The following is a 19,181-nucleotide window of genomic DNA, read 5'->3' as shown; positions in this document are numbered from 1 at the left end:
CCAAGAACAAAACCCCCGGGCCAGATGGATTTACCTTGAAATTTTATCAGACATACAGAGAAGACATAATACCCATTCTCCTTAAAGTTTTCCAAAAAATAGAAGAGGAGGGAATAGTCCCAAACTCATTCTATGAAGCCAGCATCACCCTAATACCAAAACCAGGCAAAGACCTCACTAAAAAACAAAATTACAGACCAATAACCCTGATGAACATAGATGCAAAAATACCAAAAAAAAAAAAAATTAGCAAACTGAATTCAAAAATACAAAAGGATCGTACACCATGACCAAGTGGGATTCATTCCAGGGATGCAAGGATGGTACAACATTCGAAAATCCATCAACATCATTCACCACATAAACAAAAAGAAGGAATAAAACCATACAATCATCTGCATAGATGCTGAAAAAACATTTGACAAAATTCAACATCCATTCATGATAAAAACTGTCAACAGAATGGGTATAGAGGGCAAGTACCTCAACACAATAAAGGCCATATATGATAAACCCACAGCCAACATCATACTGAACAGTGAGAAGCTGAAAGCTTTTCCTCTGAGATCGGAACAAGACAGGGATGCCCACTCTCCCCACTGTTATTCAACATAGTACTGGAGGTCCTAGCCACGGCAATTAGACAAAACAAAGAAATACAAGGAATCCAGATTGGTAAAGAAGAAGTCAAACTGTCACTGTTTGCAGATGACATGATATTGTACATAAAGAACCCTAAAGATTCCACTCCAAAACTACTAGAATTCATATTGGAATTCAGCAAAGTTGCAGGACACAAAATTAATACACAGAAATCTGTGGCTTTCCTATACACTAACAATGAACTAATAGAAATAGAAATCAGGAAAACAATTCCATTCACAATTGCATCAAAAAGAATAAAATACCTAGGAATAAACCTAACCAAGGAAGTGAAAGACCTATACCCTGAAAACTACAGGACACTCTTAAGAGAGATTAAAGAGGACACTAACAAATGGAAACTCATCCCATGCTCTTGACTAGGAAGAATTAATATCGTCAAAATGGCCATCTTGCCCAAAGCAATATACAGATTCAATGCAATCCCTATCAATTTATCAACAGCATTCTTCAACAAACTGGAACAAATAGATAAAAAATTCATATGGAACCACCAAAGACCCTGAATAGCCAAAGCAATCCTGAGAAGGAAGAATAAAGTGGGGGGATCTCACTCCCCAACTTCAAACTCTCCCACAAAGCCACAGTAATCAAGACAATTTGGTACCGGCACAAGAACAGATCCACAGATCAGTGGAACAGAATAGAGACTTCAGACATTAACCCAAACATATATGGCCAATTAATATATGATAAAGGAGCCATGGACATACAATGGGGAAATGACAGCCTCTTCAACAGATGGTGATGGCAAAACTGGACAGCTACATGTAAGAGAATGAAACTGGATCATTGTCTAACCCCATACACGAAAGTGCACTCCAAATGGATCAAAGACCTGAATGTAAGTCATGAAACCATAAAACTCTTAGAAAAAAACATAGACAAAAATCTCTTGGACATAAACATGAGTGACTTCCTAATGAACATATCTCCCCAGGCAAGGAAACAAAAGCAAAAATGAGCAAGTGGGACTACATCAAGCTGAAAAGCTTCTGTACAGCAAAGTACACCATCAATAGAACAAAAAGACATCCTACAGTATGGGAGAAGATATTTGTAAATGACATATCTGATAATGGATTGACATCCAAAATATACAAAGATCTCACACACCTCAACAAACAAAAAGCAAATAATCCAATTAAAAAATGGGCAGAGGAGCATAACAGACAGTTCTCCACAGAAGAAATTCAGATGGCCAACAGACACATGAAAAGATGCTCCACATGGCTTGTCATCAAGAAAACCACCATGAGATATCACCTCACACCAGTAAGGATAGGCACCATCCAAAAGACAAACAACAACAAATGTTGGCGATGTTGTGGAGAAAGGGGAACCCTCCTACACTGCTGGTGTGAATGTAAATTAGTTCAACCATTGTGGATGGCAATATGGAGGTTCCTCAAAAAGCTCAAAATAGACATACCACTTGACCCAGAAATTCTACTTCTAGGAATTTACCCTAACAGCAGCCCTGTTTGAAAAGACATATGCACTCCTATGTTTATCACAGCACTATTTACAATGGCCAAGAAATGGAAGCAATCTAAGTGTACATCAGTAGATGAATGGATAAAGAAGATGTGGTACATATACACAATGGAATATTATTTAGCCATAAGAAGAAAACAAATCCTACCATTTGCAACAACATGGATGGAGCTAGAGGGTATTATGCTCAGTGAAATAACCCAGGCAGAGAAAGACAAGTACCAAATGATTTCACTCATATGTGGAGTATAAGAACAAAGAAAAACTGAAGGAACAAAACAGCAGCACAATCACAGAACCCAAGAATCACCTACCAGTTACCAAAGGGAAAAGGACTGGGGAGGATTGGTGGTAAGGGAGGGATAAGGGCAGGGAAAAAGAAAGGGGGTATAACGAATAGCATGTACAATTTGGTGGCGGGTACAGGGAGGGCTGTGCAACACAGAGAAGACAAGTAGTGATTCTACAGCATTGATGAACAGTTACTCTAATGGGGTTTGTCGGGGGGGACTTGGTGAAGGGGGGGCCTAGCAAACATAATGTTCTTCATGTAATTATAGATTAATGATACCAAAAAAAAGGCAACCTATGGAATAGGAGAAAATTTTTGCATATTCCTGATAAGACTTAATATCCAAAATATATGAATAACTCATATAGTTTAATAGCAAAAATAAACAACCTGATTGAAAAAGAGGCAACAGAACTGAATAGACACTTATCCAAAGAAGGCAAACAAATGGCCAATAGATATATGTAAAAGTGCTCAATCACTAATTATCAGGAAAATGCATATCAAAACCTCAATGAGACATCAACTCATACCTGTTAGAATGGCTATAATAAAAAAGGCAAGAGGTAACAAATGCTGGTGAGGAGGTGAAGTACAAGGAACCTTTGTGCAGTGCTGGTGGGATGGTAAATTGGTATAATCAGCATGGAGGTTCCTCAAAAAATTAAAATAGAACTAACTATGATCCAGTAATTCCACTTCTGGACATATATCCTAGAGAAATTATGACAAGATCTTGAAGACATATTTCATCTCAGGTTCATTGCAGCATTATTCACAATAGCTAAGATATGGAAATGATATCCCTTCACACCAGCAGAATGGATTATTGGATAAAGAAGATATAGTGTGTGTGTGTGAGTGTGTGTGTGTGTATTGTAATTTTACTTAGCCATGAGAAGAAATTTTTGCCATTTTTAATAACTTGGCTAAACCTTGAGGACATTATACTACATGAAATAAGATAAAAAAAGATACTGCATGATCTCACTTATATATGGAATCTATAAAAAGTCAACCTCAGAGAAAAAGAGTGGTATGTTGGTTAATAGGGGCTGGGTGTTGGGGGAAGTAAGGAGATATTGATCAGAGGGTACAAACTTTCAGGTATAAGATTAACAAGTTCTGGGGATTTAATATGCAACATGGTAGTTATAACAATAATACTGTATTATATTATTAATACTGTAATACCTGAATATTGCTAAAAGAGTAGACTTTAAGTGCTCTCAAATCGTAATTATGTGATAGGAAGTATGAGCTAATGCTAATGCCCTGCTAATCATTTGGCCATATATAAAGCATCAAGTAAATATTATATACCTTAAACTTACACAATGTTGTATGTCAGGTACATATCAATAAAGCTGGAAAAAAATACAGGAGATTGCTATTATGATTATCTTCAGATATCTCATTAGAAAATTTGGGCACCAGAGGGCAATTTGTTAATATATTCAGATCACTGAAAGAAAAATCTGTCAACCAAGAATCCTATACCTGGCAAAGCTATCTTCAAAATTCTGGAGAAATTAAGACCCTCACATACACAAGAGTGGAGAGACTGCATTACCACTAGACCTGCAAGAAATGCTCAAGGGAGTCCCTCAGGTTGAAATGTAGGACCTAGCTGCCACTCAAAGTCATAGGAAGAGATGAAAAACTCTGGGAAATGTTACTATATGGACAATTATGAAATAGTATTACTGTAACTTTGGTTTTCTACTTTTTGTTTTCTACATGACAAGAGATTGATGAGCAGAAAACAATTATTTGTGTCTGTTTTTGGTCAAACAATACACAAAGATGTAATTTTGTGACATAAATAGCTGAAATGGGTTGTAGAAGGGGCTTGATGGGAGCAGGAGTTTTGTATGCAATTGAATGTAAGTTGGTATCAATTCAAATTATAGTGTGACAACTGAAGGATGTTTAATTTTGCAAGATGAAAATTTTTCTGGAGATGGATTGTGACAATGCACAATAATGTGAAAGTAATGTCACTGGATTGTACACCTAAATGGTTAATATGGTAAATTTTATGTGATGTGCATTTTTTTCCTTTTTCTAAAAAAACGTTTTTAGTTTTATTTCTGCTATGTTAGGTTATCCATGAGCTCTGAGAAGCTATGCTACTTGATAATAAACACATCAATACTATGTACTACTTTGTAAGCTTGACGTCTAGTGTTTCACATACCTTAAATCAGTAATCTTTCATGCCTTAAGGAGAAAAACTATCAAAAACGTTGAATGTGTTACAAATATATCCTCTGGCCATACCACACTGTCATTAGGAAATATTTGCTATTTAGTGGCAATTGAGGGTAATCAGTGCCAACTGTTTCTCTGTCCTTCTCCCCGTTTATCTTAATAAGTGAAAGGATGCTACAAGAAAGCAAGCATTCAAACCATGAAAAATAAAACAAGTTATTTTGAGATTTTTTTTTAAATCTCAACATGAGGAGAATAAAATTACCCTTAGGCCTGCAGGACACAGAACTGCTAGAACACAGCCAGGGTATGAGGGTCTAATTCCTCAATGAAGGGCAGGTTCTCCAGGGTACCATGTACTGCAGCATTATTTGGTGATGCTGTAAGACCTGTTGGAGTCTCTCTATGCAGTTCTGATGGCAGTGTTAATACATTGATTCCATCAGTTTCACATCATACTAAGCGCTCAGTTAAGATCATGATAAAATGCTGAAATCTGACAGGAAGACGTTCTTCTGTTCACTCTGAGCAGATTCCACTTTTTCCAGCGGTCTTTCTAGTTGCTCCTCAAGAGCCCCATCTTTCCTGTCACTGTTTCTGTCATCATCATCACTTTGTCATTTGTGTTGCCTTGCAAGTTTGTGTTTTTTTTTTAGCTTCTTTTAGCTCCCACTGGATTTTCAGAACATGTTTATTCATCTTATCAATTGTGGAGTGCAAAATTTCCCAAATAATCTAGTAAAGTTACTAGAAATTTCTGGAAAGAAGACCCAATTTACTACTGTAGAACAGTCGACAACCTGTGTAGGAATCATGTGATCTACAAGTACAGCCATCATCTGTGGATGGTGCCTGCAGACCTCAAACATGACTCTTAGAATATGTAAATTTACTCCATCACTTTCACCTAGGGTTTTAAAGATGTCGTGAAATTTTGCAAAAGCACTGAAGGAATGGCTAAATGATTTTGCGGCCAAGTGTAGCAGACTCTATACAAGGATCTCTATTTTCAGTGAGTTAAAAGTGAATCCTTCATCATCATTGTCATCCTGGTTAGGATCTGGTACATCTTTCAGAATCCTGAAGATTTCATCATTGGTTACATTATTATTTTATTTTATTTTATTTTATTTTATTTTATTATTTTATTTTATTTTATTTATTTTATATTATTTTATTATTTTATTATTTTATTTTATTTTATTTTATATTTTATTTTATTTTAATTCAATTTAATTTTATTTTATTATTTTATTTTATTTATTTTATTTTATTTTATATTTTTTTAGTTTATTTACTTTTTTTATTAAGGTATTATTGAAATACAGTCTTATGAAGGTTTCACAAGAAAAATAATGTGGTTACTACATTCCCTCTTGTTATCAAGTCCCCCCTCCCCATACCCCATTGCAGTCACTGTCCATTAAAGTAGTAAGATGTCACAAAGACCCTACTTGCCTTCCCTATGGTAAACTGTCTTCCGCATGAACCCATACACAACATGTGCACTAATCATAATACCCCTCAATTCTCTTCTCCCTCTCATCCCACCCATGTTCCCCCACAAATCCCCTTTGGTAACCTCTGGTCCCTTCACTGAGCATAATACCCTCTAGTTCCATCCATGTTGTTATAAATGGTAGGATTAGTTTCATTCTTATGGATGAATATTATTCCATTGTGATTATGCACCACCTCTTCTTTATCAATTCATCTACTGACAGACACTTAGATTGCTTCCATATCTTGGCTATTGTAAATAGTGTTGCAATAAACATAGGGCCACATATATCTTTTTGAGTCTGAAAGCTTGCATTCTTTGGGTAAATTCCTAGGAGTTAAATTCTGGGTCAAATGATATTTCTATTTTTAGTTTTATGAGGAACTTCCATATTACTTTCCACAATGGTTGAAGTAGATTACATTTCCACCAGCAGTGTAGGAGGGTTACCCTTTCTCTGCATCCTCACCAGCTTTTGCTGTTCTTAGTCTTTTCGATGTTGGCCATCCTAACTGGTGTGAGGTGATATCTCATTGTGGCTTTAATTTGCATTTCTCTGATAATTAGAGATGCGGAGCATCTTTTCATGTCCGTGTTGGCCACCTGAATTTCCTCTTTGGAGAATTGTCTGTTCATATCCTCCTCCCATTTTTTAATAGGGTTATTCACTTTTTTGGGTGTTGAGGCGTGTGAGTTCTTTATATATTTTGGATGTTAACCCCTTGTTGGATATGTCACTTACAAATATATTCGCCAATACTGTGGGATGCCTTTTTGTTCTGCTGATGGTGCCCTTTGCTGTACAGAAGCTTTTTAGCTTGATGTTGTCCCATGTGTTCATTTTTGCTTTTGTTTCCTTTGCCTGAGGAGATTCGTTCAGGAAAAAGTTGGTCATGTTTATATTCAAGAGATTTTTGCCTATATTTTCCTCTATGAGTTTTATGGTTTCATGACTAACATTCAGGTATTTGATCCATTTCTAGTTTACTTTTGTGTATGGGGCTAGACAATAATCCAGTTGCATTCTCTTGTATGTAGCTGTCCAATTTTGCCAACACCAGTTGTTGAAGAGGCTATTTCCCCATTATTTATCCATGGCTCCTTTATCGTATATTAATTGACTATATATGTGGGTTTGTATCTTGGCTCTCTAGTCTGGGTCTATGGGTCTCTTCTTGTGCCAGTACCCAATTGTCTTGATTACTGTGGCTTGTACTAGAGCTTGAAGTCAGGGAGCATAATCCCCCCAGCTTTATTCTTCCTTCTTAGGATTGCTTTGGCTATTCTGGGTCTTTTGTGGTTCCATATGAATTTTAGAATGATTTGCTCTAGTTTGCTGAAGAATGCTGCTGTTATTTTGAAAGGGATTGCATTGAATCTATAGATTGCTTTAGGCAGGAATGCCATTTTGACAAAATTAATTTTTTCTATCTATGAGCACAGGATGTGTTTCCATTGATTGGTGTCTTCTCCAATTTCCCTCATGAGTGTCTTGTACTTTTCAGAGTATAGGTCTTTCACCCCCTTGCTTAGGTTTATTCCTAGGTAGTTTATTCTTTTTTATGTAATTGTGAATGGAATTGCTTTCCTGATTTCTCTTTCTGCTTGTTTATCATTAGTGTATAGGAATGCAACAGATTTATGTGTACTAATTTTGTATCCTGCAATTTGCTGAATCCAGATATTAGATCTAGTAGTTTTGGAGTGGAGTCTTTAGGGTTTTTTTATGTACAATATCATGTCATCTGCAAAGAGTGTCAGATTAACTTATTCCTTGCCAATCAGGATGCCTTTTGTTTCTTTGTGTGGTCTGATTGCCGTGGCCAGGACCTCCAGAACTATGTTGAATAAAAGTGGGGAGAGGGGGCATCCTCGTCTTCTTCCTGATCTTCAAAGAAAAGCTTTTAGCTATTCACTGTTCAGTATGATGTTGGCTGTAGGTTTGGCATATATGGCCTTTATTATGTTGAGGTACTTGCCCTTTATACCCATTTCATTGAGAGTTTTTATCATGAATGGATGTTGAATTTTGTCAAATGTTTTTCAGCATCTATGGAGATAATCATGAGGTTTTTGTCCTTCTTTTTGTTGATGTGGTGAATGATGTTGATGAATTTTTGAGTATTGTACGATCCTTGCATTCCTGGAATAAGTCATACTTGATCACAATGGATGATCTTTTTGATGTGTTTTTGAATTTGGTTTGTTAATATACTTTGTTGAGACTTTTTGCATCTATGTTCATTAGGGATATTGGTTTGTAATTTTCTTTTTTGTTGTGTCTTTGCCTGGTTTAGGTATTGGGGTGAAACTATACTCATAGAATAAGTTTGGAAGTATTCCTACCTCTTCTACTTTTTGGAAAACTTTAAGGAGGATGGGTATTAGGCCTTCACTAAATGTTTCATAAAATTCATCAGTGAAGCCATCTGCTCTAGGGGTTTTGTTCTTAGGTGGGTTTTTGATTACCAGTTCAATTTCATTGCTGGTAATTAATCTGTTCAGATTTTCTGTTTCTTCCTGGGTCAACCTTGGAAGGTTGTATTTTTCTAGAAAGTTGTCCATTTCTTCTAGGTTATCCAGTTTATTAGCATATAATTTTTCATAGTATTCTCTAATAATTCTTTTATTTTTGTGGTGTCCATAGTGATTTTTCCCTTCTCATTTCTGATTTTGTTTATGTGTGTAGACTCTCTTTTTTTCTTGATAAGTCTGGCTAGGGGTTTATCTATTTTAGTTTCTCAAAGAACCAGTTCCTGCTTTCATTGATTCTTTCTATTGTTTTATTCTCGATTTTATTTACTTCTGCTCTAATCTTTATTATGTCCTTCCTTCTACTGACTTTGGGCCTCATTTGTTCTTCTTTTTCTAGTCTCAGTAATTGTGAGTTTAGACTGTTCATATGGGATTGTTCTTTCCTGAGGTAGGCCTGTATTGCAATATACTTCCCTCTTAGCACAGCCTTGGCTGCATCCCACAGATTTTGCAGTGTTGAATTATTGTTGTCATTTGTCTCCATATATTGCTTGATCTCTGTTTTTATTTGGTCATTGATCCATTGGTTATTTAGGATCATGTTTTTAAGCCTCCATGTGTTTGTGGGATTTTTCCTTTTCTTTGTATAATTTATTTTTAGTTTCATACGTTTCTGGTCTGAAAAACTGGTTGGTACAATTTAAATCCTTCTGAATTTGCTGAGGCTCTTTTTGTGGCCTAGCATATGTTCTATTCTTGTGCACTTGAGAAGAATGTGTATCCTGCTGCTTTTGGGTGGAATGTTCTGTAGGTGTCTGTTAGGTCCATCTGTTCTAAAGTGTTGCTCAGTGCCTCTGTTTCTTTCCTTATTTTCTGCTTGGTTAATCTGCCCTTTGGAGTAAGTGGTGTGTTGAAGTCTCCTAAAATGGCTGCATTGCATTCTATTTCCCCCTTTAATTTTGTTAGTACTTGTTTCATGTCTGTAGGTCCTCCTGTGTCGGGTGCATAGACATTTATAATAATTATATCCTCTTGTTGGACCTACCCCTTTATTATAATGTAATGTCTTTCTTTGTCTCTTTCTACTTCCATTGTTTTGAAGTCTATTTTGTCTGATACAAGTATTTGCAACTACTGCTTTTTTCTGCCTATTATTTTGCATGAAATATCTTTTTCCATCCCTTCACTTTCATTCTGTATATGTCTTTGGGTTTGAAGTGAGTCTCTTGTAAGCAGCATAGATAGGTTTGTTTTTCATCCATTCAGTTACTCTATGTCTTTTGATTGGTGCATTCAAACCATTTGCATTTAGGGTGATTATCAATAGGTACGTACTTATTTTTGCCATTGCAGGCTTTAAATTCATTGTTACCAAAGGTTCAAGGGTAACTTTCTTACTATCTAAGAGCTCAACTTAACTCACTTAGTATGCTATTATAAACACAATCTAAAGGTTCTTTTTTTCTCCTTATTTTTCTTCCTGCTCCATTCTTCATATATTAGGTATCATATTCTGTACTCTTTGTCTATCCCTTGACTGACTTTGAGGGTAGTTGATTTAATTTTGCATCTGCTTAGTAATTAATTGTTCTACTTTCTTTGCTGTGGTTTTATTTCCTGTGGTGAGAGCTATTTAGCCTTAGGGACACTTCCATCTATAGCAGTCCCTCCAAAATACACTGTGGTGATGGTTTGTGGGAGGTAAATTCTCTCAGCTTTTGCTTATCTGGAAATTGTTTAATCCCTCCTTCAAATTTTAATGAAAATCTTGCTGGTTAGAGTATTCTTGATTTGAGGCCATTCTGCTTCATTGCATTAAATATAACATGCCACTCCCTTCTGGCCTGTAAGGTTTCTGTTGAGAAGTCTGATGATAGCCTGATGGGTTTTCCTTTGTAGGTGGTCTTTTTTCTCTCTCCAGCTGCTTTTATAGTCAGTCCTTATCCTTGATCTTTGCCATTTCAATTATTATATGTCTTTGTGTTGTCTTCCTTGGGTCCCTTGTGTTGGGAGATCTGTGCACCTCCTGAGAACTGCATGGCCTGACAGACTATCTCCTTACCTAGATTGGGCAAGTTTTCAGCAATGACCTGCTCAAAGACCATTTCTATCCCCTTTTCTCTCTCTTCTTCTTCTGGTACCCCTATAATGTGAATATTGTTCCGTTTGGATTGATCACACAGTTCTCTCAATATTCTTTCATTCCTAGAGATTCTTTTTTCTCTCTGTGCCTCAGCTTATTTCTATTCCTCTTCTCTAATCTCTATTCCATTAACCATCTCCTCTACTCCTTCTAATCTGCTTTTAAATCCCTTCATTGTATGTTTCATTTCAGATATTGAATTTCTTAATGATTGAATCTCAGTCCTGAATTCTTCCCTGAGATCTTGAATATTTTTCTGAACCTCCATGTGTATGTTTATGGTTTTTATTTTGAAATCTCTTTCAGGAAGATTGATAAGTTCAGTTTCACTCGGCCCTCTTTCTGGTGTTTGTAGTAGGATTTTGGTTTGAACCAGCCTCCTTTGACATTTCATATTTGTATGTGGCGCCCTCTAGTGCCCAGAATGTCTTCTCTTCAGAGCTGCTCATCCTCTGGAGCAATGTCAGGGGTCGAGCTCTTTCCTGCTTCCCAGGTGCTGTGCCTGTCTCCATTGTTAGAACCAGTGGGCTGAGCACACAGGTGTATGCCTCTATGCTTTGAGTTTGTAGCTACCCTGAGTGGGGCCTCCCTCTGGCTGGCCTGGTGCCAGGGCAGGGGCTGCTTGTTTGTGAGCCGTGCCAGCCAGGAGGAAGGCACAGCAGGTTACATATCATGGTGTGGGGCCTTGGAGCTGCATAGTTAGCCAGGGGGATGGAGTGCCTGAACCTCCTGGAAGTTCCAACCTGCTGGGAAGAATGTGCCCAGACAATTTCATCCATGTATCCTTTCTTCTGAGCATCAAGCTCTGTGCAATCCTTGTCCTTTAGCAGCTCTCTCCCTGTTAGAAGTCTCTCAGACTGCCCACCTTTCTTTTGTCCCTGAGCAGCTGAACATGATCCATTTTCTACAAGCAGCTGGAATCTCAGTCTGTCCAAGTATTCTTCCTGTCTTAGTTTTCCAACCCCACTAATCTGCAGAGCACCATGCAATGTAGGTTCATGCTCCCAGAGCAGATCTCCAGGGCTGGGTGTTCAGGAGTCCTAGGCTTCCACTCCCTCCCCACTCTGTTTCTGTTTCTCCCACCAGTGAGCTGGGGTAAGTGAAGGGCTTGGGTCCCACTGGATCATGGCTTTGGTACGTTACCCTGTTTCATAAGGTCTCATCTTTTCTCCTCATGTATGCAGTCTGGTGCAGCCTTCTTTCCTGTTGCTCTTTTAGGATTAGTTGTATTAATTATATTTTCATATTATATGTGGTTTGGGAGTAGGCCTCTGTCTCACCTCTCACACCTCCATCTTTTCAGGGCTCTTCAGGTTGCCTTACTTTTAAATGCAACAGTTAAGCAGAGGGCAACCAAATGGCCTAGAAGAAAATTGCTACTTTTATCTCCAGACTCACAAATGCAGGATGGGTTTGCAGAATATAGATCTGATAAGGTAAGAGAAACAATATCTAATATATGATTGTGGTAAAATAACCTCATACCTTTTTCTAGAACTTCTTTTATAAACTTTGGTTTAGGACTTTCAGGATTTTGAGTAAGACTATCTGACCAATCTTCCCAGCTCCAACAAAACTGGAAGATTTTAGATGCTGGGAAATCCAATTAATAAATGTATCTATGCATGTATTCCTCTTGTCCAAACACATGTATAACATTTCAGTTGCCTGTGCAAGAACTTGGAGTAGAGAATGAGGCTGAAGTTGGCACAGTTCAGTGAGAAGTGATGTGTACAACAATGTGAGGGGGTGTTAGAAGCTAGAACAGCTCTGCAAAGATCAACTCAACTATGTGGTAGCTCAAGGGTATCTTGTTCTTTCCTGGATGGTTTGTCATCTGTGCACATGTCTTCCTTCCTTTCCTTCCAATGGGACTTAATGATGCCGTGGAGATTCTCTATTACAAATCTTTCCACTGAATGACTCCCTGGCATTACAGAATCTGTGGGACTGTGTGTGTAATCAAACATTCTGAAGATGGCCCTTAGCATTGGGTACCCTGACTCTTCAGCATGAGGGGTTGGCATAAATGGGAGCAGACTGTGTTACAGTGCTTCAGTCAGGATGCTGTCAAAGGCAAGATAAAGTCTTAAGATGTGCCACTCCTGGCAGCCAAACAGGACCTACTAAACGGTAGCCTCAGAACAGTTGAAAGCCATGTGCATCCTGCCAGATAGACCTATTTGTGTTATTCCCAGACCAGTTGTTCTTGAAGTTTTTATTCCTAGGACCTCTTTATTATAAATGTTATTATTGTTATTTTTGAGGATCTGAAGAAGCTTTTGTTTATGTGGGTCATTTCTATTGAGATTTACCATAATAGCAATTAAAACAGAAAAATACTAAATATTTATTTACTAATTGTTTTTTAAAAACAATTACATGTTAACATTAAAAAAAACCTTCTTTTATTGGAAAACATATTTCCAAAACAAAAGAAAATTAGAAAGGTTGCAATGTTTTACATATTTTGCACATATTTTTTAATGATTGGCTTAAAAGAAGACAGCTGATTCTCTATCTACCTCTGCATTCAGTCCATTATGATATGTGTTCTGCTTGAAGGATATGAAGAAAATCCAGCCTCACCTAGAAACAGAGTTGGAAAAGGGAGGAGGGTTTTTAAAACCCTCTTCAGGTGACTGTAGACATTCTGTTTTTGATAAGTACACCAAAACTCAACCAGATGCAGTTTCTTTAAGGTAGTTACAGTGTGGACTCTGAAGCCTTGTCAATGAGCTGTGCATCCTCTGTTACACTATGATTGCCTTATCTTGCACTTCACAGGGATCTTTTACCCATATATGATTTTGTAACTGCACAGGGAGCCCCCTTTTGATGAAGCCCCTCAGACTTCTCATGAGCAAAGAGAAGCCCACGACCCTTAATCGTGACCTAGAGTGTAGAAATTAGACTAAGCAATTAGAGATTAGAGGAATCAAGGTAAAGCAAACTACACAGACACAGGACTTTCAGTTCCCTCTCAAGGCCATAGATAAACTCATGACTCATGTATCCATGAAGTGTTTACAGGAACTTACACTCCCACCAGATGTGCCAGATGCTGATTATGAGCGCCAGAGACACCAGATTGGGTGGAGCCAGAAGACTATTGACTAAGATTCCTGAAACCATCTCCTGTCACCTCACCACTAGGAATGGGCATGAGCTGGTCACACACCCTGCAACCCTTTGTCACAGTGTGCCTTTAGAAACCCTTGTTTATAAGCCAACAGAGATTTGGCCGCCTTGGGCATTAGCCACCCATACTCCTTGCTATAGTGCCTGCAACTAGCCCACTTTCTTTCACTGCACCCTGATGTCAGTGTTGGCTTTGCTGTGCGTCAGGAGAGTCGACCCAGGTTTGTTTGGTTCGGTAACCATTTTGCAACATCATGCATTGGTTGTTTGCAAAATGCGAGTTCCCTGAGGTGCAGATCTTTCACATGTTTAGACCTTTCATTATCCACTATCAAAATTCACATTCATTTCACTGCTGGACTCATCAGAAAAGTCTTTAAGCACTGGGAAGCTGTCAAGATTATGGTGGACACAAGTACTTCATAATTACAGTTTTTCCTTCAAAGTTCAGGTTTTAAAATAGGCAGCACATTCTTTTCATTGTTTTCCTTGATATCAGAGACTCACTTCAGCGTTTTTCAGGAAAATAACTACTAAATATCCAAGTGTGAATTTTCAGTTTATCAGTCATTCTTTTAAGTAGAAATGGTGTTTCATGAAAAAAGCAGCTAGTTCAATTCACAACTCAATAATCACCCACGTGCTTTTCCTCCAGGCAGCTACCATATTTTAGAAATGCGTTACGCATACTTCCCAGTTCATCACATAGAATATTAAAAGCCATGAACTCACTTTGAGATTTAATAAAATGAATGCTTTTTACACATTTATCTATGGATATTCTTAAATGATACTAGCATGATTTTACCCACCATTGCTTTGGTACCACCAGTGCAAACTCACAAAGTGAAGAAAGCAAATAGTGCCTTAATATTGTCATGAAAATAGTTTTTACTTCACAACCCCTTACTCTCTTCCCCAGAGTCTTGGAATCTCTCGGGATGTCACTGAGCACAGCGTCCTGCCCTGTGACAACTGCTAACACCTGGGTGCCTGCTTTAACCTGAACGGGGAGCTTGAGGCCTTCCTCATTTCTTTCCCTCCCTCTCCTGCCCTGTCCGACCTTGGACACAAAGAGGCCAGTGGGGAAGACCCAAAGGGACCCTGGCGTTACAGCTCAAAGGCCTCACACTCTGTGAGGACTTCTCTCACTCCCTTATTTATATGATTTCCTCCTCCACATTAGCTTCCAAATAGTTACATCGCCTTTGTTGTTCCAATTACTCGAGATCCAGTGTCTCCTTCTTAAGGGTCTCGTCCCACTGAAGAGTCCAAATGGGCTTCCCTCTGTCTGGAGAGGGGAGAGGGCTGGAGCCCAATGAGACCAGTGGGGCCACTGCTTCTCTTTGTGACATGGGGTCACTATAGAAAATGGGTTCTGCCTAGCATGTCAGGGGGTGCTCCCTGGCTGCTGCGAGCTCTGCCCAGCCGGCTCCTACAAGTCAAGCCCACTCACTCCATGGGAACAGGGAGCTCTCGGGCACCATCTCTGATTTAGGCACCCATGCTCAGCACTGCTCTCCAAACCACAGCCCCGGTGCCAGAGGCCCCGCCTGAGGAGCCTGCGTAGCCGCCACACACTGGCCCTGCCCCTGCCTGGACTCCCTCTGTCCTTACTGCCCTTTCCTGCCTCCAGGCCTCGCCCGGGCTCTGTGTGGCTCAGCTTCACGCCTCCTTTGGGGCTCAGTGGGCACCCCATGGCCAACCTGTGCCCTCCACAGAGGACACTAAGCCCTGTCTGCCTCCAATTTTTATCTGTTCCCTTCTTGTCTGCTAGTCCTGTTAGTTTTCCTAATTCATTAATGTCATATTTGGTTTTATAGCTCTGCGCCTCCACACTATCCAAGTGCCATGTATCAGATAGCTTGAATGCTAGGTGCTTTCTGTGGTATCTTTCTTTTTTTTTTTTATTATAATATTTTTAACAATTTTATTGCGTGACAATGACATTTATCCTTTTTTTTTTGCTATCATTAATCTACAATTACATGAAGAACATTATGTTTACTAGGCTCCCCCCTCACCAAGTCCCCCACACATACCCCTTCACAGTCACTGTCCAGCAGCGTAGTAAGATGCTGTAAAATCACTACTTGTCTTCTCTGTGTTGCGCAGCCCTCCCCGTGCCCCCCACGCACTATACATGCTGATCTTAATGCCCTCTTTCTTTTTCCCTGCCCTTATCCCTCCCTTCCCACCCATCCTCCCCAGTCTGTGGTATCTTTCTATTTTAATTTCCTTTGTTTCATTAAGGCAAACATATCCTGCTTCCAACTTGTTTACCTTGATTTTATATTAACAGTTTTTAATTGGAAAAGTAATAAAAGTACATGAAGAAAATGGTAAATGAGAAAAGAGCGTGCAAGAAAAAGGAAGCAAGACCTCTGGGCTGCTAACCCTTGTCTCCAGAGCCCACGGTGTCACCAGTGCCTTGTTTTCCTTCAGAAACCATCTGTGCATGTGACAGGCCTGCTCCTCCCCTTTATGAACTAGTAGAAGTTTGTGTTCACACTGTTCTGTGCCTTTTTGCTTTCTTCTTAACCCTGTGTAACTCCAGGGAGGGGAAATCCCAGGGCACAAACGTTTGAAACCGAAAACAGTCAAAGGGAGAAATAAAGTTTAAAACCTGTTTATTGCTTAGAAACTGCAGTCCGGGGCCATTTCTCTCTCCTGCTCTGGGACAAGCAAGCAAGACCTCCCCCTAACCTCTCAGGTTCAGATAAACCCTTGTGGCCAAGGTAATTACCCATTGATATGGAGATGGCCTACTTCTCTCCACCCCTTTGAAATACCTGTTTATATGGAGATGCATTAAAGCCAGGTGAGAGATTCTGGAAATACTGCAATTTTACCCACAGGCCACCTCTCCATAAATCTTGCCTTGCTATCTACTCGATCCCCTATTCTGCAATGGTCCTTGGGTGAGAAAACTGGAGCATTGTGACCAGACTGATGACCTATAATGGCAACAGAAATAAAATCATGATAATTCTCAAAGCAGAGGATTCAGCTAGCTTAGAAGTCCCAAGCAGATTAAGTCCATAGGTGGTCCATTCCCTGGGCAGGCAGTAGCTGAATAGCTAGAGTTCAGAGTGATCATCTCACAGCAGCGGCAGCCAGGGGGCGCATTAAGGCCACAAGGACTGTAGAAGAAAATAAACTTAAGGGTGATAAGATACATTTCAATGACACCAGCAAAGGCAAATCTTGTCCATTGTGTAGGATGCATGCAAGAGAGTTGTCCTGTGATAGAACAGTGGCAGGAATGGGATCTCGTCCTGGTCTAGTATATGACACATTCACCCTCCTCCCTGTGGGAGTTACAGATGGGTCAATATATAGGGCTACGGGAGGTTCATGTATTGCCCATAAAGATAAAACAAAATGTCCCTGTGAGGTGCTCTTACCTCCTGGATGTTTTGGGTACACTACCATGATTTTTGGGAACCCGTCTGCTGTTACTCCGTGAATACACACGAGGCCAGCTTCAAGGCCTCTTTTTCCCCCAAGGTGCCAGAGGGCCAGCCATCACTGATCCATGTGTTGAAATATCCAGGGCCATGTCCACTCAACAGTGTCTCCAGGGTAATGCAGTGGGGGCTGGCAGCAGGACGTTGCTCTGCTGACCATATCCTGGCTTCAATAACTCTGGTTTGCACATACAGTTGCATAGAAGAGACAGCAGTGTGTGTTAGCATATCCACAGGGCTCAAGACTCCTTTATGGGGCTTCTCATTCAAACACCACAGCACTGTCCATAGGCAAACTGACCAGCCCTGTAGACTACTGGTGCCCTACTTCAGGCCAGATTTCAACAAACCCTTGTACCTCTCTATTATGCCTGCCCCTGTAGGGATATATGGTACGTGAAACTTCTACTTTATTCCTAATTGCTGCACCTATTCTTGTAATGCATGTCCAGTAAAGCGGGTGCCTTAATCATTCTCAATCACCTGTGGCCGGCCATAGGCTGCAAAGAGATGCTCTAGGCCCCTTTTGGTGGCTTGCTGGTCTGCATGATGTGCAGGAAAAGCAACCAACAGGCCAGTAGCCATGTCCACATAAGTCATGGCATACTGATATCCTTCTGATATGGACAAAGGCCCAATATAGTCTATCTGCCACCTGACAAAGGGTATTGGCGCCTTTACTATTGTCCCATGTTGCTGTGGGAATTGGTTTAAGTCCCTCTTAGAGCACACAAGGCACTCCCTCTGGGCTCTACTGCCTTCTTCAAAGGTCAACAGCAAGCCCCACCAATGGGCTGCAGCCCACATGGTCTTTTGCCCCATGTGTAACAAATGCTGATGTAATCACTGGTATACATCAGAGGCAGGCTTTCCTTCTAGCCAATGCACCTGGGCCAACGTGTCTGCTTCTTCATTACCTGAGGATACCAGAGGCAAATGGCCAGTCACATGATACACAGTAACTGTCTTAATCTGACCAGAAGCCCATTGGTCTTGCCACAACTCTTGTCCCCAAAGATGCCAGTGACCAACCATCCAGTTGGCATGGTACCATGTCAGTAGCCACAGGGACAAGCCCCAATAGACAGCCCAGCTGCCAGTGCAGGCAACTAGAGGGGAGGGCTCCTGGCTGATCACAAGCCATACTGCCTGCAACTCAATCCATTGACTGCTCTTTCCCTTTCTGTCCTCCATCCATATTGTCTTGGTCTTAGAATGGAAAGCCACAGCCCTCCACTTTGGGAGCAGCACACGTCTGGAGCCATCTGTGTACCAAGGACCTTCAGATACAGGGGCTTTTTCTTCCTGATAAGGAGTCTCAGTTACCAATGGCTCAAAAGCAAGTTCTTCCTGTTTTCCACTGGTACAGGTCACTGGCCCCAGTAAGTGTTGAAGTTCTCCACTTAAGGGGCTAATAGAAGAGGGCACTACGCTGCTGTAAATATGCTCCCCATTTGAAAAGTGTAGGTGTTTGTGCCACTCCACTCTGTGGCCTTTGGTTCCAGTCTTGCACTCACCCCGTGATGGGATAGCTGATTATTACCTTGGTTGGAGCTGTTCCGGTGATAGGCTCCATAGCCAGCAAGGCGTGGTACACAGCAGCCAGTTGCTTCTCTATCAAGGTTTACCAGACCTCTGCTCCTTTCTGTAGTTGTGACCAGAATCCAAGAGGTTGGTGTGTCCATTCAAGCTGCTCCCAAAGACCCCATCCATAACCTTCTTCAGTTACATGAACATCTAGCTCACAGGGCCTTGATGAGTCCATTACATTCAAGGCTTGTACGG

The 19,181-nt window shown here is 40.1% G+C and overlaps 1 pseudogene; it reads right to left on the bottom strand.

Annotated features, from left to right (window-relative positions):
- Positions 1–4,933: 4,933 nt before the first annotated feature.
- On the bottom strand, positions 4,934–15,625 carry LOC118968364 (nuclear cap-binding protein subunit 1-like; annotated as a pseudogene).
- Between the last annotated feature and the right edge of the window lie 3,556 nt (positions 15,626–19,181).

The sequence above is a fragment of the Manis javanica genome, chromosome 16, assembly GCF_040802235.1.
Source record: "Manis javanica isolate MJ-LG chromosome 16, MJ_LKY, whole genome shotgun sequence".
In the NCBI taxonomy this organism is placed as follows: Eukaryota; Metazoa; Chordata; class Mammalia; order Pholidota; family Manidae; genus Manis; species Manis javanica.
The sequence above is the reverse complement of the archived record's forward strand: the minus strand, read 5'-3'. Positions and strand labels throughout refer to the sequence as shown.